General features: G+C 39.8%; 1 protein-coding gene across 1 annotated transcript in view; it reads left to right on the top strand.

Annotated features, from left to right (window-relative positions):
• Window positions 1-23,859, top strand: part of LOC129475213 (small ribosomal subunit protein uS2-like) — a 103,086-nt gene that overhangs the window by 38,623 nt on the left and 40,604 nt on the right. The gene's annotated exons all lie outside the window — the stretch shown is intronic.

The following is a 23,859-nucleotide window of genomic DNA, read 5'->3' on the forward strand; positions in this document are numbered from 1 at the left end:
TAGTTTTGGCATCTCATATTTGGGTCTGGTTTTCAAGATTGCATTCTTTTCAGATGATATTTGTTTCTTTGTTTTTGTATACATTATAATGTTGAGAGTCAAACATTATATAAAGTAGTAGATACTGAGGTATATGTATGTATTTTCTTTGCGATAAGCACACCTTTCCTTCATCTAGGCTGTTAGCGTGGAGGTTTTTGTGAAATTAGTCAGGAGTTGGTCTGGGATTGAAGTTTGTTGTTACCATGGTTACTCTCTGTGTATCAGAAACTTCAAACCCTATAATACCTTGTTTTTGTGTCCTTGTTTGGCTTTGGGTTTTCACCTTTTCACTCTTCTCTAGAGAAGGCCTGTGTTTTTCAGCTTTCCCCTGTGCATTACTCTAATTTTACTTGATGTTAGCCTGTGGTTGGGGTGAAAAAGAGGCATGTTCTCTAATGTTCTAATTTAAACTCAGTCTTAAGTAGGCACTGTGAATCTGGGTCTTGTGGGTGTGGCTGTCATAAATCTTTCTTTTCCAGAGTCAATGCCTAGTATTTATTCCCATTCCTCCCCTGTGGCTAAAGCTTTATGTGTTCCTTACTTCCTTACCCAACCCCTGTTCCACTCCAGGGTGTCCCTGAGAATTGCTCTAAGGTTTTTGCTTCTTAGGCGAGATAGGAGATGGGCCTCTGGGGAATTTTGGTCTGCCTTATATTCCCTTACCCAATGCTTCATGATCTTTTCTGTAAATGAAGAACTTTTTTTGGTGGGGCGCTGTGGTTCACGCCTGTAATCCCATCACTTTGGGAGGCCGGCGGGCGGATCACCTGAGGTCAGGAGTTCAAGACTAGCCTGACCAACATGGAGAAACCCTGTCTCTACTTAAAATACAAAATTAGCTGGGTGTGGTGGTGCATGCCTGTAATCCCAGATACTTGGAAGGCTGAGGCAGGAGAATCACTGGAACCTGGGAGGCGGAGGTTGTGGTGAACCGAGATCGCGCCATTGCACTCCAGCCTGGGCAACAAGAGCGAAACTTTTTTTTTTTTTTAAAGAAAGGTAGATTGGGGGCAGGTTTTCAGCCATAGCTGCTACTCCTTTCCCCCAGATAGTACCAAAGGGGTCTTTCTCTGTGATTTCTGATCTTTCCTGTGGCTACGTATTGATAACAGCTGCAGGTGGCTGCAACCCCACCCCGATATTTGAAACCTCGGGATTCCTATTCTCAGGCTAGCCCACACTTGGCCTTTAGCAATTTATTGTAATTTCTAGTTAAATCTTTCTACTTGCTTTTATATTGATGTTCATGGCATTTGTCCCAGTAATCAAATGCTCAGATTCTGTTTTTCCCTGCAGGCACCTACCTTTTTTTAGATTTCTGTATTTTTTTTTTTCCTGTAACTTCAGTTCTCTGATAGGGTCAAGAAAATCATAACTTTGCTTTTGTCAAGCCTTTTCTAAATGAGGTAGTGATGTTGTTTCTAGTGCCCTATATATTTGAGATTTGTTGTCTTTGTTATTTTTGTTTATTTCTGTTTCTTGTTTTTTTTCTTCTGTATCATTTGAACATTTTTTAGTGTTTTGTTTTATTTATTATTGTTTTTTTGAGATGGAGTTTCGCTCTTGTCGCCCAGGCTGGAATGCAGTGCTGTGATCCCAGCTCACTGCAACCTCCGCCTCCCAGGTTCAAGAGATTCTCCTGCCTCAGACTCCCAAGTAGCTGGGGTTACAGGTGCCTGCCACTATGCCTGGCTCATTTTTATTTTCAGCAGAGACGGGGTTTCACCATGTTGGTCAGGCTTGTCTTGAACTCCTGACCTCAGGTGAGCCACTTGCCTTGGCCTTGGCCTCCCAAAGTGCTGGGATTACAGGCATGAGCTACCGTGCCCAGTCTTTAGTATTCCACTTTAATTACCTTTATTTATTTATTTATTTTGAGACAGAGTCTCGCTCTGTCGCTCAGGCTGGAGTGCAATGGCACGAATTTAGCTCACTGCAACCCCCTGCCTCCTGGGTTCAAGCAATTCTTCTGCCTCAGGCTCATGAGTAGCTGAGACTAACTACAGGTGCATGCCACCACGCCCAGCTAATTTTTGTATTTTCAGTAGAGGCAGGGTTTTGCTATGTTGGCCAGGCTAGTCTCGAACTCCTGACCTCAGGTAATCTGCCTTCCTCCGTCTCCCAAAGTGCTGGGATTATAGGCATGAGCCACCGTGCCTGGCCTTAATTATCTTTTATACATTCGAATTGTCTCATAAATACATATCTAACAATCATCTAACAGTTTATGTAGATTCAGTGTTTTACCACTTCAGGTAAAACATAGAAGCCTTCCATCCATATAAAGCTCTTTATACTCCCTCACTGATTCTTTAAATAGTTGCCATGTGTTTTACATTTGCATTGTGTTTCTGCTTTCAGGAGTCATACATATTTTAAAGAACTTAAGAGGAGAAAAATAGTCTTTTATATTTACTCAGTAATTTACCACTTCCTTTTTTTTTTTTAAACCAGTTCTTTGTTCTTCTCTCATTTTTAAAGATCTAAGCTTTCCCTGGGTATCATTTCCCTTCAGACTAAAGAACTCCCTTTATCATTTAATCAGCACTGTTTGAGGTGAATTGTCTTAATTTCCTTTCATCAGGAATGTGTTCATTTCACCTTCATTCCTGAAAGACATTTTCAATCACAGATATAGAATTGTTAATTGATGGGATTTTTTTCTTGTTGCTCTTTAAAGTTATTTTTCTACTACTGTCCTTAATGATTTCTGATAAAAAAATTTGCCGTCGTTTGAATCATTGCTTCCTCATATGTAATGCGCTGCTTTTTTAATAGCTGCTTTCAAATTTTTTCCTTTGTCTTTGATTTTCAACGGTTTATAGTATTCTGTGAAAGGGTGACTCCGTAGGCTCAGACTCAGACCACGCCACACCGGTTGGAGTCAAGAGATCTTTATTGGAGGAGTACGAGGGAGAGCCGAAGCGGAAGAAGAAAAAGAGCGAGGGCTCTGCAGCCTCCGTCTTTTATGCCTAGGGACGTTACGTGGGGGTCGCTGGTTGGCTGAGGGGCTGGGTCTAGGCTGAGGCGGGAAGGCGTGACCTCTGATTGGCTCCTTTTGGCGGGCCTGTGTTGGGGAGGAAGAAGAACCTGGAACCAGCGCCATTAGGGTGCTCTTGTTACCTAACATTCCTCCCTTTTTTGTTTTTTAAGAAGTGGGGAGGTGGGCGTCGCTGTTCGTCTGGCTACTTGCTAGGAGTTGGTAGTGCCTAATGAGAAGCTGGTTAAAAGTCTGGTTAGATAAGGAGGAGATTCGTTGTTGTATGAACTTTATTAGGCAAGGGAGGAGAATACACAAGGCCGCTAGGCCTGAGGGGTCCGAGAAACGGTAGGACCCAAGCTAAAAGAGGCATTTTTAGAGTGTCCCAGGAGAAGGAACGAGAATCTGAGATGCGTTGTCTGATCTCAGAAGCCTTGTCCTGTATACGCTGGGCAGCATCTCGCACTATCCCTGACTGATTAGTGTAAAAACAACACTCTTCCCCTAAGAAGATGCAGAGTCCTCCTTTCTCAGCAGTGAGGAGGTCTAGGCCTCGGCGGTTTTGGAGAGTCACTGCTGCTAAAGAGTCTATTTGAGATTGTAAAGTAAGAATAGATTTTGATATTTCCTGTAAACTGTCTGAGAAATCTTTTGAGAGGGTGTGGTAGTAGGATAATGATGTGGATAAGCCAGCTATTCCAGTTCCTGTGGCAGTGGCCATTCCTAACCCTATAAGTAGGGGTATTAGTTGTACGGCTCTCCGCTGACGGACTTGAGCTTTGAGGGGTACTGATAAGGTCTGATTCCCTGGGGCAATGTCAATGTGGGGGCTTAGAAAGACTAAGGCGCAGGTGCCTGTCCAGTTAGTGGGGAGGCAGATATAGGTTGACATTCCACATAAGAATATGCCTTGGCTGGGTAGACAGAACTCGTTATGTATGTTAAAAAGGTGTGTGAGTTTGTTGTTTTCATTCTCCCATACTCCTAGAGTACTTGCTAAGGTGGCTCCAGTGAGCGGCTGGAAAGGGGTGTTGGGAGTAAACTGAGTGGCTCCCTGTGTTTTATTTTCCCATTGGAGGAAAAAACGTTTTGTATCTACTAGGAGCCATTCGAGAGAGCGGTTGAAAGAGGGGATGAGAAGGCACTCACTAGTGGTGGGGGCGATGCTACAGGGAGTCCAGGGGTGAATGGTCATGCAGGGAGTATGTCTGCCATCACAGAACCCGGACTGTTTGTTGAGTAGGGAGGAGGTGATGATTTTGGGGGGCCCAGAGAAGCGGACAGACTGGTTGAATGGAGCTGTTTGGGTGACTTGAAAGCTAGCATGATCCATTGGGGCTTGAAGTTGTAAGGTGTAATTATACTGATGTGGTGGTAGGTGCCCTAGAGGCAGGCCAGATGACTGGTTGCGTTGTATGCATAAAGGGGCTTGGAAAGTTAAAATAGTATTTGTGGTTACAGGGCCATGTATGGGCTTTTTATTGTTTGTGTAACGGGTGGTGTTGGAAATGTAAGAAAGCAAAAGTTGGGTTGCACGTCCTGTCATGGTATTTTTGGTCGTATCAGAGATGGGGAAGTCGGCTAATGACTGCATGTTTAGAAGTTGGAAAGGGTCTTTTCCTCCATAACGAGGGTGGTAGGTCAAGTTGGTGAAGACCTAGTTTTTTGCGGGAATGGGAGTGGCAACATAGCCAGAGGTTGATAGAGAGATACACAGCCAACAGTCATTTGCCAGGGAAGGATTGGACTGGTTTAACAGAGTGTGAGTTAAGTTGAGAGTCTTGTAGAGGTAATTAGGAGCTAGTGGAAGGGGAGAGGTGGTTGTGTGAGGTGTTGAAGGAAGTAGGAGGGACACATAGGCAAAGAGTAAAAAGGAAGGTAAAGAGGGTGCTCTGGAAAACGAGACCATTTTATCCAGTCTGAGTTCTCTCACCTATGTTTTTTGGAGGAAGCGGTCGTTCCTCAGGATTAGTGGTAGGAGCCTTTTAGTCTGGGATGTTTCTTTCTGAAATAGGAGGTGCAAGTCCTCTAATTGTTCACAGGTGTCTTGGGATTCCTGAGCTGATGATCCCCAACTATGGGAGGGCCAGAGGTGGAGACAGTGCCCCAGTAACCCTGCAGAACCGAGAAAGTAGCTCCGGTATTAAGGAGGAAAATGACGAGACGCCCATCCACTGTAAGAGGCACCCTGGGCTCCTGCGTGGTGATGGTGTGTGTCGGGGAAGAGGTCCCAGGGCCCCGTCAGTCGTAGGCCGCTAACCCAATGAGATCGGCTTCAGGACGGGAGTCTGGCCCAGCTCCCCCGAGGGAGCTGAGGCAGTCGGTCGCCCAGTGGCCGGATTGTTGGCACTTGGGGCATAGTCTTTTGGGTGGCCTGGGATTAGGACACTCACGAGCCCAATGACCTTTGTTCCCACATTTAAAGCAGGGTCCAGGGGGTTGGCGGTGAGTGGTGGACATAGAGGGATGGCGTCTGATAGGCTGGGTTGAGGCCTTGAAGGCCGGAGCCAACATCTGGCACTTTTGCCTCCTTGCCTGCTCGTCACAGTTGTGGTAGACTTTGAATGCGGTGGTGAGGATCTCGGTCTGCGGGGTAAAGGGACCTCTGTCTAGCTTTTTTAGTTTGGCCCGAATGTCTGGGAAACTTTGTGCGAAGAAATGGGACATGAGAAGTTGCCTGCCGTCGGGGGCTTCGGGGTCTATGTTGGTGTATTGTTGGAGTGCCTGTGTAAGGCAGGCAAGGAAGGCGGACGGGTTTTCATGTTTTTCCTGAATGATTTCGTGAAGTTTTTCAAAATTGACTGCCTTTTGGGCTGCCTTGCGGAGACCTGTTATTAAACAGGTGGTGAAGTGGTCTCGGGCCAAGACACCATTCTGGGAGTTATAGTCCCAGCCAGGGTCGTGTTTGGGGACTGCCTGCGCCCCGATGGGTAGGGCTGGGGTTGTTTGGTGAACCTGATCTGCATAAGTACGGGCCTGCTCCTAGACCTGTCTGCGCTTCCTGAGAAGGAGGGGGTTAGAGAAATTCTGATGTAAGAGGTGGAGTTAGAAGCGTATGAGCCTAAGCATTGACAAGACAGTCACAGAGAAGGGAACATGGACAGGAACAATATATTTTGTTCGTGTAACTTCTGTAAGAGGGGCGAGGACGGAAAGGTGTGATGTGGAAGGAGAGGTGGGAGGGCTGAGCGGCGGAGAGGAGGGAGCTGGAGGGGTTGTGGAGGAAGGGGAAAGGAGAGAGAGGTTGGGGGAAGTGGTAAAGGGCGGGGCTGCCGCTGGCTGGGCGGCGGCCGGAGGGTGGGGCTAAGGGTGGTGATATGGAGTTAAGATTGGGGGAAGGTGAGGGCAGTGATACGATGTTGAGGGTTATACGAGGCTGTGGGCATAGGGGATCTCTTCCCATTCTCCTGTTCATTCACAATATTTAGAGGCCCATAAATGGGTCATTTATTTTGGTTGTTTAAGGGGTTGTGAATTTGATTAAGCGTTTAGGTTTGAGGTCGGTGGCAAGGCCTAGGGTAGCCAGATTGTCTAGAAGGCATTTTAGGGGAGAGTCGGCCGGCAGGGATGCAGAGCCTCCCATGGTAGAAAGGGCAGTGATGGCGAAGAGGGCATCCCCTACTTAGCCGAGCACTGTAATCAGGTTCAGAGCCTTCGGTTGGTCGTCACCAAGGCGAAGGAACTGAAGGGCCAACAGGATGGCTGAGGGACCGTGAGCCACCAGGATTTTGTATGTAGCCAACAGTATGGCACGGGGCGGAGGCTCGGGGCGGAGGCTCAGGCCGGAGGGGCGAGGAGGAGAGGCAGAAAACTCTGTTCCCTGCGGGTGGAGGAGGGGAAGCGAATGATAGGGGCTACCACTGCCGTAGGGGCGTTGGGCGAAATGTGTTTGTCACGGGAGTGGCTACGGTCTGGCGATTTGCCCAAGAGGTAGGCCCAGGAGGGGAAAACTTACCGAGATGAGGCTGGTGGTGGGCGAAGAGCGTGGCGAACAGGAAAATGGGCGAAGACTGACCGGGGCCTGGTCTGAGCCTGAGAGGGATTGGGGTCCCACCAAAGGCGGGGAGTCCCAATCCGAGTCACGGCACCAATGAAAGGGTGACTCTGTAGGCTCAGACTCAGACCACGCCACACCGGTTGCAGTCAAGAGATCTTTATTGGAGGAGTCCGAGGGAGAGCCGAAGCGGAAGAAGAAAGAGCGAGGGCTCTGCAGCCTCCGTCTTTTATGCCTAGGGACGTTACATGGGGGTCGCTGGTTGGCTGAGGGGCTGGGTCTAAGCTGAGGCGGGAAGGCATGACCTCTGATTGGCTCCTTTTGGCGGGTCTGTGTTGGGGAGGAAGAAGAACCCGGAACCAGCGCCATTACGGTGCTCTTGTTACCTAACATTCTGGGTGTGTCATTTCAGTTTATATTGTTTGGTTTTGCTGAAGTTGTTAAATATGTAGATTTATCTTTTATTAAATTGGGAAGTTTTTGGCTGTTATTTCTACAAACTTTTTTTCTGCATGTTTTTTTTTCTCATTCTGAGACTATGATGACATGTATATTAGACATTGTGATATTGTTCCATAGGTCCTGAGGTGCTGTTTGTTCTGTTTCAATCTATTTTTTATTTATTTTACTTGTTTTATTTTTTTTTTTTTGAGACGGATTCTTGCTCTGTCACCCAGGCTGGAGTGCAGTGGCGCGATCTCGGCTTACTGCAAGCTCCGCCTCTCGGGTTCATGCCATTCTCCTGCCTCAGCTTCCCGAGTAAGCTGGGAGTACAGGCGCCCGCCACCACGCCCGGCTAATTGTTTTGTATTTTTAGTAGAGACGCGGTTTCACCGTGTTAGCCAGGATGGTCTCAATCTCCTGACCTCGTGATCCGCCCGCCTCGGCCTCCCAAAGTGCTGGGATTACAGGCTTGAGCCACTGTGCCCGGCTCAATCTATTTTTTAATTCTATTTTTCAGATTGGGTAATTTCTGTTGATCTCTCTTCAAATTCTGTTTCATGTTCCTGCCTGCATTCTGTTATTGAGATCTCCAGTGGATATTTTTTATTGTGAATGTTGTATGTTTTCATTAAAAAAACTCCATTTGGTTCTTCCTCTAAGTGTTATTAAGGTATAATATCATACCATAAAATTATTTATTGTAAGTGTACAATTCACCTAGTTTTAGTAAACTTATAGCTTGAAGTTGTCATCATAATCCAGTTTTAGAACATTTCATTATTTCCAAAAGTTTCCTCGAGTCACTTCTGCTCCCATCCCAGGCTACCGTGATATCCTCTGTCTGTAAGTTTACCCTTTCTAGACATTACATGTAAATGAAGTCGTACGATATTTATTCCGTTGAGTCTGACCTCCTTCATTTATTAAAATGTTTCTGAGATTTATTCATGTGGTAGCATTAATAAGTATTTCATTCCTTTTTAGAGCTGAATGTTGTTCAGTTTTATTAATATGTCACATTTTGTGTCTTCATGCAGCACTTGACTGAAAGTTGGATTGTTTCCTTGTTTTTTTTTTTTGGTGGGGGGGCTATTATGATGAATAAACATTACTGTGAACATTAATGTAAATGTCATAGTATATTTTCATTTCTATTCTGTAGATTCTTTGGAATAGAATAGCTAGGTTGTACAGCAAGTATTTATTCAGCTTTTAAAGAAACTACCAAACTGATTTCCAATGTGGATATACTATTTTACATTTTCACCAGCAATGTATGAGTTAACATTTCTCCACATCATCACTTGTTATTGCCTGATTATAGCCATTCTAATTGGTGTGAAGTAGTATCTCATTATGATTTTGTTTTGCATTTTCTTAAACTGTAATGAGATTGAGCATCTTTTCATTTGCTTATTGGTCATTTGTATGTCTTTGATGAAATATCTATTTAAATCTTTTCTCCATTTAAAGTTATTTTCTTATTGCATTGTAAGAGTTCTTTATATATATTTTTTACTCAAGTGTTTTATCAGAAATATGATTTGCACTTTTTTTCTCAGTCTGTAGCTTGTCTTTTTATTTTCTTAATGGTGTCCTTTGAAGTGCTAAAATTTTTAATTTTCATGAAGTCCATTACATCAATTATTTTCTGTGTCTCATCTTTCATAAGTTTTATACTCTGTTGATTAGTTTTAAAATTAGTTTTAAAGTTGGGTAGTGAAAGATCTCCTACTTTGTTGTTTTTCAAAATTATTTCAGGTGATGCGCATTCTTAGCATTTAAAATGAGCTTGCAATTTTCTACAAAAAAAAAAGCCTTCTGGGATTTTGATAGGGATTACATTGAATTTATAGATCAATATGATGAGATGTTCCTTCATAATTATATATTGCATTGTCAAATCCATGAAAAAGGATTTTCATATATTTTCATCTATTTATATATCTACTTCAATTTCTCCATGCAATATTTTGCAGTTTTTAATATATAAATCTTTCTCTTCTTTTGTTAAATTTATTCTTAAGTATTTTACTCTTTTTGATGCTATTCAGATTAGAGTTCTCTTAGTTTCAGTTTATTGCTAGTATATAGATATATAGTTGATTTTAATCTTGTATCCGATTACTTCCTTAAACTTTGTTATAGTAGTTTTACTGTGGAATTCTTAGGTTAAGAATAAGGATTCCATAATAGAACTACAAATAGGATCATTTCATATGCAAATACGGACAATTTTATTTCTTCTCCAGTCTCATTGTCTTTAATTTTTTTTCCTTATTTACTGCCTAGAACTCCTAGTACAACGTTGACTAGAAGTGGTGAGAAAGCTGGCACAGTGTCTCATGCAAGTAATCCCAGCGCTTTGGGAGGCCAGGGCGGGTGGATCGCTTGAGCCCAGGAGTTCAAGACTACCCTGGGAAACATGGCGAAACCATGTCTCTACAAAAAAAAAATATATAGTAGCCAGGCATGGTGGCATGCGCCTGTAGTCCCAGCTGCCAGGGAGGCTGAGGTGGGAGGATTACTTGAGCCTGGGAAGTCAAGGCTGCAGTGAGCCATGATTATGCCACTGCAATCCAGCCTGGGCAACAGAGACCCTGTCTCAAAGAAAAACAGACAACTCCCCCCCTCCACACACACACACAAAAGGAGTGGTGAGAATGGGAATCTATGTCTTATTCCCATCTTCTGGAGAAAGTAAAGCATTAAGTCTTTCTCCATTAAGTATGACGTTAGTGATAGGTTTTTGTTACTGTTGTCTTATAGGTTTCTTTTGTTAGATTAAGTAAGTTCTTTTTCATTCTTACTTTTAGGAGAGTTTTAAAGCCTTGAATGGGTTTTCAGTTTAGTCAAATGCTATTTTTATGTCCATCGAGGTGATAATATATATATTTTAAATGTAATATATTGAACTGCATTGATTGAATTTTGAGTTATGAAACAGGCCTACGTTTTATGATAAATCCTACTTTCTCATGATATAATTTACCAAATTTGCATATTGTTGGATTAGATTTCCTAATATTTTGTTAAGAATTGTTGCATTTGAGTCAACTTAGATAGGTACCCAAATGGTTGGCTAGATAAAATGTGGTATATTTATATCATGGAATACCATACAGCCATAAAAAATGAAACCATGTCCTTTGCAGCAACATGGATATAGCTGGAGACCTTTATCCTAAGCATATTAATGCAGGAACAGAAAAGCAAATACTGCATGTTCTCCCTTATTCATGAGAACTAAACATGAGTACACATGTTCACATAAATGTCTAATGTGAACAATAGACACCAGGGCCTACTCAAGAGAGGGTGGTGGAAGGACGGTGAGGATTAAAAAACTACCTATTGGGTACTATGCTGACTACCTGGGTGATTAAATAATTTGTACACCAAACCCCAGTGACACAGAATTTACCCATGTAACAAAACTGCACATATATACCTTGAAACCAAAATAAAAGTTGAAAAAAAAAAAAAAAACACCCGTGGATTGTTGCGTTTATCTTCATGAGGAAGATTGGAATGTGATTTCTTTTTCTTATAATGTCTTTGTGAGGTTTTAGTATCAGGGTGTTTGTGGCTACATTAAAATGAATAGGACAGTAAGTAATACCTCTTCAGTTTTCTGTAATGATTTTTTTAGAATCCATATTTTATTTTATTTTATTTTTTTGAGACGGAGTCTTGCTTTGTTGCCCAAAGCACACTGTTGGAGTGCAGTGGCGTGATCTCGGCTCACTGCAACCTCTGCCTCCTCGTTTCAAGTGATTCTCCCTGCCTCAGTCTCCCAAGTAGCTGGGATTGCCAGTGCGTGCCACCGCATCCGGCTATTTTTTTTTGTATTTTTAGTAGAGACGGGGTTTCACCATGTTGGCTAGGCTGGTTTCGAACTCCTGACCTGAGATCATCTGCCCACCTCGACCTTCCAAAGTGCTGGGATTACAGGCATGAGCCACTGCATCCGGCCTAGAATCCGTATTTTTTAATCCTTAAATGTTTTGGTAGAATTCACTTGTGAATTCACCAGTGAAACAACTTGGTCTGTTGTTTTCCTTATGGAAGTTTTTAAATTACTAATTCTATGTCATTAATGGATATATGAATATTCAGGATATATATATATATATATATATATATATATATATATATATATATATTTGTTGTTGTCGTGTCGTTCTGTTTTGTTTTGTTTTTTGAGATGAAGTCTCGTTCTTGTCCCCCAGGCTGGAGTTCAATGGCGCCATCTTGGCTCACTGCAACCTCCGCCTCCCGGGTTCAAGCAGTTCTCCTGCCTCAGCCTCCCAAGTAGCTGGGATTACAGGTGCCTGCCACCACGCCCGACTGATTTTTTTTTTTTTTTTTTTGAGACAGTCTCACTCTGTTGCCCAGGCTGGAGTGTGCTGTGCAATGGTGTGATCACTGCTCACTGCAACCTCCGCCTCTGGGGTTCAAGTGATTCTTGAGTCTCAGCCTCCCAAGTACCTGGGACTATAGGTGCGCACTACCACACTCGGCTAATTTTTGTATTTTTAGTAGCCACAGAGTTTCACCATGTTGGCCAGGCTGATCTCAAACTCCTAACTTCATGTGATCAGCCCACCTCAGCTTCCCAAAGTGTTGGGATTACAGGCCTGAGCCACTGCGCCCAGCCAGGTTATATATTTTTTGAACAAGCTTTGGTAGTTTGTGTCTTTTTTTTTTTTTTTTTTTTGAGACAGGGTCTCACTCTGTCGCTCAGACTGGAGTGCAGTGGCACAATCTCAGCTCACCAGCACCCTCCACCTGGAGTGATCTCGGCTTACCAGCACTCTCCACCTCCCAGGCTCAAATGATTCTCCTACCTTAGCCTCCCAAGTACCTGGGATTACAGGTGCACGCCACTACCACCCAGCTAATTTTTGTATTTTTAGTAGAGACAGAGTTTTGCTATGTTGACCAGGCTGGTCTTGAACTCCTGACCTCAAATGATCCACCCCCCTTGGCCTCCCAAAGTGCTGGGATTACAGGTGTGAGCCACCGCACCCGGCCTCTATATTCTTTGGTAGTTTGTATCTTTTAAGGAATTAAAAGATAAAAGGAAGATAAGAAAAGATACTAAGGAAGTTATTTCATCGATTTTTGGTTTGGTGTTTATTATTTTCTTATTTTCTGCTTGCTTTTTGTTTAATTTGTTCTTTTTCTAGTTTCTTAATGCCAAGTCACTGAATTGAGATTTTTCTTTTTCAAATTGGCATTTTGTGCTATTTTTTTTACATACATTTTTTGGTGTCACCCCACATATTCTAACATTTTCATTTTGATTCTGTTCAATATACTTTCTGATTTCCTTCTTGATTTCTTTTTGGTCCTGGAATGTGCTATTTAGTTTACATATATTTAGGGATATTCCAGAGATGTTTCTGTGATTGTTGCCTATTTTAATTCTCATATGATTAAAGAATATACTTCGTATGAATTGCATTTTTTAAAAATTGGATCAAGATTGTTTTATGACCCAGAATGTGGTATGCCTTGGTAAATGTTCAGTGTGTTCTTTAAAAAATGTGTGTTCTGCCATTGTTGGCTGAAGAGTTATAAAATATCAGCTAGGTCAAGTAAGTCATTTGAGTTTTCAAGTCTTTTATATCTTTAGTGATTTTTCTATCCACTTCTATCATTTATGGAGAAAGATGTAGTGAAGTCTTTCAATCTAATTGTGAATTAGTCTTTTTCCTTGAAATTCTATTAATTCTTGCTTAATTTATTTTGAAGCTCTGCATAGACTTTTAACACTGTTAAGTCTATCTTAACTTCTTTGTCATTATGAAATGGTCTTCACCCGTGGTAGTATTCTTTGGTCAGAAATCTGCTTTGTCTGCCCAAGGGGTCTTTGGTCTGTAGGAAATTAACCCATGAAGGAAAGAAAACTTGGAAAAATAATTAAAAATGATTGTTTTTTAAGCATAAATCATTTTTAAATTACTGATTCCAAGTGATTATTGATAATAAATTTGTTCAGGCTGTGTTAAGACTTGCATCTTTTTTTTTTTTTTTTTTTCTTGAGACAGAGTTTCGCTCTTATTGCCCAGGCTGGAGTGCAGTGGCGCATCTCGGCTCACTGCAATCTCCGCCTCCTGGGCTCAAGTGATTCTCCTGCCTCAGCCTCCTGAGTAGCAGGGATTACAGGCATGTGCCACCACACCTGGCTAATTTTGTATTTTTAGTAGAGACGGGGTTTCTCCATGTTGGTCAGGCCAGTCTCAAACTTCCGACCTCAGGTGATCCACCCACCTCGGCCTCCCAAAGTGCTGAGATTACAGGTGGGAGCCACCATGCCCGGCCATTGCATCAATTTTTTAGTAATAGATGATGTAGGCGAGTGCTAAAACTGTGAAGACTTAGAACATTTTAATATTTCCAAAAATTAACTTTTTTCAGTTTTGAAAATTACAGCTTCCAAATAAAATACTGAATTTTTAAAAACAAAATTAGACTTAAATATATAAAGTTTAAAGATAAAAAGTCTTATGATAAAATATGCCACAAACAGAATTTGAAAGATACCTAACTTGCTTTGTGTATAAAAGGTAAATAAAGACTTGGCTGGGCATGGTGGCTCACAGGAGGCTGAGACAATCACTTGAGCTCAGGAGTTTGAGACTAGCCTGGGTAACATGGCGAAACCCAATCTCGACCAAAAATACAAAAATTAGCTGGGCATGGTAGTGTGCGTCGGTAGTCCCAGCTACTCAGGAGGCTGAGGCAGGAGGATCCCTTGAGCCCAGGAGGTGGAGGTTGCTGTGAGCTGAGATCGTGCCATTTCCAGCCTGGGTGACAGAGTAAAACCTTGTTCCAAAAAAAGGTAAAGGCTTGCTATTTATGCCATTTCAAGGAATTAGTAAGAAAAATCGTAGATTAATGGGTAAAATAAATGAATAGTTAATTCAATGGCAGTGCTTATCCAATCAATAAAAGACATAAAAATGATAAGGAAATGCAAATTTGTAGTATTAGTACAAGATCCTTTCTCATCTACTTTATTGGGATAAAATTAACTGGACACAACTACTGTTGGCAGTGATGGAGAAAGGTTACTTTTATATATTGCTTGTGGAACTGTGAATTCTCACTTTCTTTTTTGGGTAGGTAGTGCTTTGGCCTCATTCAGGGAGCTCCTGCTTTAAGCACCTCTTCCTGCTTTGAGGCCACATTTGTTACTCAGACTTAAAACAGTGGCCTTCAGTTCTGCCCTGTTTCTGGTACCTGAGGAATTTCTTCTCATCCTTTTGGTATTTCTTATGTATTTTATTGTTTTGTTTTGTTTTATTCAGCATTTCTACTTTCTGTTGCTTTGGGTGAGGTTTTCTGTAGCACTTAAGTTCACCATAACGACTGGAGCACCTCACAATTTTTTTTTATAACCAGACAAGTTGTCCTGCAAATATTAAGGAGACTGGCAGATGTTATCAAATATAAAATAACTATTGGAATTAACATCTATAAGCCCTTCTTGATCAAGGTATTTAACAGTCAATTATAGTTAATCAAGAAGTAAATGAAAATAACACTGGAATAGAAGAACTGTGACAGTGGGCTGGTGCTAATGATTGAATCCATGTAAGTATTGAACTAGAAGAGCAGCTGAGGGAATTAAGATTGCACAATAGGCCGGGCGCGGTGGCTCACGCTTGTAATCCCAGCACTTTGGGAGGCCGAGGCGGGCGGATCACGAGGTCAGGAGATCGAGACCAGGTGAAACCCCGTCTCTACTAAAAATACAAAAAAATTAGCCGGGTGTGGTGGCGGGCGCCTGTAGTCCCAGCTACTCAGAGAGGCTGAGGCAGGAGAATGGCATGAACCCGGGAGGCGGAGCTTGCAGTGAGCCGAGATTGCGCCACTGCACTCCAGCCTGGGCGACAGAGCGAGACTCCGTCTCAAAAAAAAAAAAAAAAAAGATTGCACAATAAAATGTTTTTCTGAAAGGTGTAGGAATAATTATTGAGCGCTAATCTTATTCTTCATGGTATGGTGCCAATACTTACTCTAAAGTTACTATGTGGTAAAACATTTTATATATATGTTATATGTGTATAATATATATAATTTATGCATATAAATACATTTATATTTTATTAAATTTTTTTATTTTATATGTAAATATTCACTTATATACATAAATAAATACAAAGTGTTTTACCCTATTTTTTATTAAAAAGTTTCTTCAATGGTCCTATTTTAGGTAGTTATATTTCTTGTGAAATAACATTTATCTGAACATTAGTAACTCCTTCACTGTCATTTTGCTCTCATTTTCCTGTCTTTATAGCAAGTAAAATTAAATGGAGTAATTTGAAATAAATTATATAATAAATGGGATTAAAATAATCCCATTTTAAAATATTGAGGTATAATTTACATACATTAAAATGCATCATAGGTGTTCCATTTGACAAAATATATCACATTTTCTTTACTCCTGAAAGTTTCCTTGTGCTCCTTTCCAGTCAGTTCCCCTCTTCCCAGTAGCCACTTTGTGGTATAATCCCAGGTTAATGAAATTATTTCTAACTATGTTTTTAATACATTTTTCTTGCTAAATTATATGCCAAAAAATGTCCAATAAATGTTAAGCTTTTTAGGATGATGGCAGTTTGGGTAATTCATTCCTTTCTTATTTATACTTTTCTGTATTTGTTTTGTTTTTTTTTTTTTTTTGAGACAAGGTCTTGCTCTGTCACGCAGGTTGGAGTGCAGTGGCATAATCATAGCTCACTGCAGCCTCGACCTCCCAGGCTCAAGAAGTCTTACCACCTCAGCCTCCTAAGTAGCTGAGACTACCGGCACTTGCTACCACATCTGGCTAGTTTTGTGTTGTTTTTTTTGTAGAGACAGGGTTTTGCCATGTTTCCCAGGCTGGTCTCAGGGACTCCTGGGTTCAAGCAGTCTGCCAGCTTTAGCCTGCCAAAGTGCTGGGATTACAGGTGTGAGCCATCATGCCTGGCCTTTTCTGTATTATTTGATTTTTTATTTTAGGTAGTAAGTCTTAGGTTAAAAAAATAAAAACCTGATTATTAATTAAATAAGAAAAGAATATTTTTTAAAAAGGCAAATGCTTCAAAGCAAAACTGTCTTCCATCCTAGGAAAGGTATGAACCAGAAAAGAGCAGGTTCAAAGAGAAAAAGGGTATGAAGTGTTTCTTAGATTAGTGCTTGTCATAATTTTGAGAGCTGATGATACCAATCCCTGAAATAGAGTAAGGAAAATTGAAAAAAGTAAAAGAAAAAAAGAGCTTTGTAGTTATATGGAGTTGGTACCTTTCTGTTTGTTATTATATATGAAATATTGTAAATTTCTGGCACCACCAATCATAACATTTAAGTGTATTCCAGAGCTGAATATAAATTATTCTATTTTTCAAGTTAATATATAGTGTGGTCAGTATATGTTGAATGAAATTGCCCCTTAAGTTTTCATTGACATCTTATATTTATCTGGTTTTACTAATTAATTTATTCTACATTTTTACTGAGTGTAGCCTCAATAAAAACCCTAATGTGGGTAGGCACTGAAATTGTTATTTGAATAACACATCCCTGTTTGCAGTGCGATATGAAGAAAGGCAACAGAGGTTCAAAAAAACAGAGAAAGCAAATAGAAAATAAGTAAATGGGAGTCTTAAGCAACTATATTGTTAATGGGCTAAACACTTCAATTGAAAGTCAGAGATTATCAGAATGGATTAAAAAGCAAGACCCATTTATATGCTATCAACATGAAATTTACTTAAAATGTAAAGGTACAGTCTGGGCACGGTGGCTCACACCTGTAATCCTAGCACTTTGGGAGGCTGAGGTGGGTGGATCACCTGAGGTCAGGAGTTAGAGACCAGCCTGGCCAACATGGCAAAACCCCATCTCTACTAAAAATACGAAAAATCGCTGGGCACGGTGGCGGGTGCTTGTAATCCTAGCTACTTGGGAGGCTGAAGCAGGAGAATTGCTTGAACCCGAGGGGCAGAGGCTGCAGTGAGCCAAGATCACGCCACTTTACTCCAGCCTTGGCGAAAGAGTGAAAATCCGTCTCAAAAAAAAAAAAAACCCTTGAAGGTACAGATAAGCTGGGGGTGGGGTGGTGCTATTAATACATACAAAATAGACCATAAGACAGAGTATTATCAGAAATAAAGAGGGATTTTTCATAATGTTAAAAGAATTCATCAGAAAGCAGTAGCAATCATAAATTTATATATGATTATACAAATTTATATTTTTATTAAAAGTATATAAAGCGGCTGGGCGTGGTATCTCACACCTGAAATCCCAGCACTTTGGGAGGCTGAGGTGGGTGGATCACCTGAGGTCAGGAGTTCAAGGCCAGCCTGGCCAACATGGCGAAACCTGGTCTCTACTAAAAATACAAAAGTTAGCTGAGTGTGGTGGTGGGCGCCTATAGTCCTAGCTACTTAGGAGGCCGAGACAGGAGAATCGCCTGAACCTGGGGGATGGAGGTTGCAGTGAGCTGAGATTGCCCCACTTCACTTCAGCCTGGGCAAAATGGTGAAACTCTATCTCAAAAAAAAAAAAAAAGAAAAAGAAAAAAATATATATATAGCAAAAATTGACAAAATTAAGAGGTAAAAGATACTTTTACAATTAGTGCTGAAGATTTTTACCACCCTCCTCTGACCAATTGATAGAATTTCTAGCAAAAAAGCAAAATTAGTAAAGACATAGATGATCTGAGGAATACTACAAACTACCTCAATATAATTGATAAGTATTGAACACTACTTCCCCAAATTGTGAAGAAGATATTCTTTTCCATTGTACATCATATATTCAACATAGACCAAATGGTGGACCATGAAATATGCCTTGATAAATTTTTTATGCGTGTCTTGATAAATTTATTTCCTGAGACAGAGTCTCACTTGCTCTGTCACCCAGGCTGGAGTGCAATGGCGCAATCTTGGCTTACTGCAACCTCCGCCTCCTAGGTTCAAGTTATTCTCCGTGCCTCAGCCTCCCGAGTAGCTGGTATTACAGGTGCATGCCACCACGCCTGGCTAATTTTTGTATTTTTAGTAGAGACAGGGTTTCACCATGTTGGCCAGGCTGGTCTCAAACTCCAGACCTCAAGTGATCTCCCAATTCAGCCTCCCAAAGTGCTGGGATTACAGATGTGAGCCACTATGCCCAGCTGATAAATTTAAAATGATTGAAATTTATATATGTTCTGTCACCACAATGGAAGTAAAATTAAAACAGAAATTATTAAAATATCTAGGAATGATCCAAATATTTGGAAATTAGACAACACAAATTTAAATGATCATGAGTCAAAGGGAAATCACAATTAGAAGACATTTTGAACCGAATGGTAATGATAACATGTCAAAATTCATGGAATGTAGCTAAAGCAGTGCTTGGAGGGCAAATTATAGTTTAAATGCTTTTATTATAAAGGAAGAAAAGTCTAAATGTCAGTAACCAAAGTTTCTACCTTAGGAAACTAGAAAAAGAACAGCAAAGTAAACCTAGAGTAAGTACAAGTAAGGAAACAATAGAGTAGGAATCAGTGATGTGGAAAACAGAGAATAGAGAATCTTTAAAAAGCCAAAATCTGGTTCTTTGGTAAGATCAACAACAGTAATAAACCCTTATCTTCAGTGAACAAGAAATTGACAATGTAACATGTTGTAATAGTAAAGGAATAAAGTACATAGTGTGGAACACAGAGAAAGGCTCATTCTGAATATGGTTTTCAAAGTTGGTTTCAGAGAGGTGGTCAAATTTGTGTTTGGCTTTCAAGAATTAGTGTAAATTTTTCCTGATACAGATTGGTAAAAAGAATATTCTGAGAGAAAATAAGAGCAAAATAATTGTATTTTTCAGGCTTATGGCATATTTAGAACGGTATTTTTATTTTTTTGAGACAGAGTCTTGCTGGAGTCCATTGGTGCAATCTCGGCTCACTGTAACCTCTGCCTACTGGTTCAAGCAGTTCTGGTGCCTGAGCCTCCCAAGTAGCTGGGATTACAGGCATGTGCCACCACCGGCCCCAGCTAATTTTTAAGTTTTTAGTAGAGATGGATTTCTTCATGTTGGCCAGGCTGGTGTCGAACTCCAAGTCTCAAGTGATCCACACGCCTTGGCCCCTCAAAGTGCTAGGATTACTGGTGCGACCTGCAGCACCCGGCCTAGAATGGTATATTGACTTTATCTGTGACATATGGGTTATGTTAGGCAGAGAGCAGTAGGTGATGCAATAGGAAAAGCAGTTTGAGTCTAGAGTGTACAGAACCTAGAGTACCTTCCTTGATAACTTGGACTTTATTCTGTGTAAAATAGCAAGCTTAGCATCTAAAGTTTTTAAAGGAGTTTTTTAAATGAAATATTTCAAACAGAAAATACATAGAATGACATACTGAATACTTATTACCACTACCCTGCTTTAACAAATCTTATACGTTACTGTATTTGTTTCAGATTTTAAGAAATTAATACATCATAGATACAATTGAAGCTCTCTTTGTACCTTTCCATCTCATACCACCATGAAGTCCTATTCTGAAGTCATATATCCTTACCATGCATTTTTAAAATACTTTTGCTGTATAGCTATATACTAATAAATAATGAGGTGGCATTCTCCATGTTGTTAAAGTTTTTAAAAAATGCTATCTATATTTTACTTATTCTGCAACTTGTTTTCCTCACTTATTATTTTTGACTTATGGGATATTCTGGAAGTTTGGACTGGTGTAACCACAGTAGTTATTTACAGCCAGTGTCCTTTCTTCTTTCTTTTTTAAGTTAACCAGGATACATTTATTAAATATATCCAGGATAAATATTCCCTAAAACAAATATTTGGTAAATATGGCAAACTTATTCTTTGGCAAATTAGCTTTCAGCACGTTGGACTGCTTTCCATCCCTATTAGGAGTATTATAAGGATTAAATGAAGTATTACCAAAAAAAAGGTACTTAGCAAAATTCTCAATAAACATTGGTTATAATCCCTCCAACATTCAGACTTAAGTTCTGCCCATTCTCTTTCCTCAGTATTCTTTATTCCTGTCCATATAACCATTGTCCTTTTGTAGGCCTTCACTACTTTAATGTGGACTATTGCAATAGCCACTTGATTGGTCTCTTGGCATGTTCCCCTCCAATCTTATTTTCTACACTACTACAAGGGTGATCTGTCTACCACATAAATTTTGAATTATCATCTACAGTAGTAAAACAGTTTTCATGGCATACAAGCTTCATAATTTAGTCTAGATATTCAGCTTGATCTCTTTTCACCTCTTTTCCATTTATCTTCTAGCACCACTGCAGTGCTTGTAGTTCCTTAAATATGCTATTCTTTTTGAAAAAGCAGCAAATCTCTGTGCAGTTGCCTTTCTAACTGGAATATCTTGCCCCTTCTTGTGTTCTCACAAAATTCTTATTCATCTTTCAAGTTCTAGCTCAAATGCCACTTCCTTGTAAAGGTTTTCCTGATTTCCTTAAGCAGATTTGGGTTATGTTTCTAGGGTTCCGCTGCTCTTTGTACATGCTTCTATTATAATGCTTATATATATTATTGTAGTTGTTTTTTAATTTTTTTCTGTCATTCTAATAGATTGTAATCTCCTTGCAGGAGGAGATCTGTCTTTTCATCGTTTATATAATAATGACTGTTGTACCTAGAATATAAGTCATTGACATTTGTTGAATTAAAAAAATTCAGAAATCTATTTACAGCCCTCTCTACTGCCTTCCCATGACACCTCCATTTTACAGATCATTAAGCTGAAGCCCAATGAAATGAAGCTATTTAGTGAGAACTCATGCCTCCTAACTCCAGATCTGTTACTTTTATTCCTATATTGTAGAGAATATTCTGCTTAGCATCTATATACTAGTTATTTATATTACAAGAAACAGATAGTCTTGTCAGTATTCTTCCTTTCATCTCTAGGGAATAGGTAGAAGGGTATAGTGATTTTATGAGATTCGTGTTTTTTTTCTGTTTCAATCATTCGGATGCTTTTGTTTTCTGGCAAATTCAGCAAAATTCAAGGTTTCCTTCATATCTTCCCTTTTCTTTACCCTCACAGAACTCAGGTAGGATCTAATGTCTGATGCATAGTCCAGTTGTCCTCAACCAGGGGTGGTTTTGGCCCTCTAGAGGGCTTTTGGCAAGATGTTTAGAGACAGTTTTTTAAATTGATACATAATATTTACTCATATTTATGGGGCACATGTGATATTTTGATACATACATACCATGTGTAATTGGTTTGTCACCTCAAACATTTATTTCTTTGTATTGGTAACATGCTACATCTTTTAGCTATTTTGAAATATACTTTCTGTGGGTGCTTCCTAAGTACCCTTACTTATAACCTTATAACCACAGTACATTTGTCAACCTCATAAATTTACATTGATATAGTACTTTTGTCTAAACTACCTTCCATGTTTTATAAAAATGTTTTCTTAATAGCATTTTAACCTCTTTAATACTGGATCTAGTCTAGAAGCAGGTATTACATTTGGTTGTCATGTGTTTTTAGCCTTCCGTCATCTATAGTGTTTCCACAGCCTTGTAATGTAGTACACTATCCCAACCAGACTATTCACACTGTTACAGTCTAGATACAGAATGGTTTCATGGTAAGGTAGTGAGACATTTTAAGATATATTCCCCCTGGATTTGGCATTCATTGATTACCCTTTTCCTTGCTCATTCTTTACCATGGTTACTTTGCAACTCTAGTACCCCTGCTAGATTTACTAGTCAGGCCTTAGCAAAATACTGTAAGCACAAGACCTCCCTTCTCCCTTATTTGTTTAGTACCATGAGGGACTCATATTCCTACCCTTTTTTTTTGAGATGGAGTTCGCTCTTGTTGCCCAGGCTGGAATGCAATGGCATGACCTCGGCTCACTGCAACCTCTGCCTCCCCAGTTCAAGTGGTTCTCCTGCCTCAGCCTCCTGAGTAGCTGGGATTATAGGCATGCACCATCACGCCTCGCTAATTTTGTATTTTTAGTAGAGACGGGGTTTCTCCATGTTGGTCAGGCTGGTCTTGGAGAAATAGACTTCACTAAAATATTACAGCCAATTAGTAAAAATAAGACAGTAAATAGTAACACCTTGTCCTGGAGTGATGGTAGCCAGTATTGCTACCATATATTACTGACAGTGTTTAATTTTCAACAACAAAAATAATTGAGACATAAAGAGAAGTAAGAAAACGTGACCTTATGGGGAAGAAGACTGGCAAAGCATCTCAACTTTGAAGGCCTAAGATGTGTTAACTAAGCAGACAAATATTTCAAATTGGCCATTATAAATATCTTAAAAGAACTAGAGGACACCATACCTCAGGAGGCAATGATATAATTACAATAATTTTGCAACTAGAGAATATAAATAAATAGGTAAGAATTATAGAAAAGAACCATATGGAAATCTGGAGTTGTAAAGTATAATAACAAAAATTACAATTCATTAGAGAGGTTTAGTACTAGATTTTAACTGGTAGAATAAACAATCATTGAATTTGAAGATAGACTGATAGAAATCATCCAGTTTAAAAAGTACAGAATAAAGAAGTAAGTAAAATGCAGTTTCAGAGAAATGCCAGAAGCCATTGAGAATACCAACATATGTGCAGTGGTAGTGCCAGAACATGAGGATAACAAGCTGAGAGAAAAAATATTTAAAGAAATAATACCTGAAAATTTTCTATATTATGAAAAAAATTAAACATCCAAGAAGTGTAAAGAATTCCAAGTATAATAATTGCAAATATATTCCCCCTTAGATACATCAAAGTAAAATTATGAAAGTAAAAAAAAAAATCTTGAAAGCATGAAGAGAATAATGGCTGATGTACAAGGAAACTCTAATAATACAATAATAATTAAGGCCACAGTGGAGGTGTATGACATATTAATAGTGTAGAAGAAGTAAATTCAAAATTTTACCTGAAGCACGACTGACATTCTTAAATCAAGGTAAAGACATTGCTAGATAAACAAAAACTGGGAATGTGTTCTTAGCAGACCCACCTTGTAAGAAAAGCTAATTTTTGAGAATGAAGAATATTGACCCCAAACTGTAATTGAAATTCCTATGAAAAATCAGAGTACCAGTCATAATTATGTAATAATTATAGAGGCTAGTATAAATGCATATTTTTTATGTATTAGCTGGCATATATGCCTATACACTGTATACTTATAAATATTCATATATGTGTATTGTGTGCAGTATTTCCATATTTATATTTGTGAGCTTACAACATATAGAAATGAGATCTATTTAATAATATCACAAAGGATGTGGTTGAGAACAAAACTGTTGTAATAATGAAATGATTCTTTTTTTTTTTTTTTTTTGAGACAG

This window comes from Symphalangus syndactylus, chromosome X (assembly GCF_028878055.3).
Source record: "Symphalangus syndactylus isolate Jambi chromosome X, NHGRI_mSymSyn1-v2.1_pri, whole genome shotgun sequence".
NCBI classification, from domain to species: Eukaryota; Metazoa; Chordata; class Mammalia; order Primates; family Hylobatidae; genus Symphalangus; species Symphalangus syndactylus.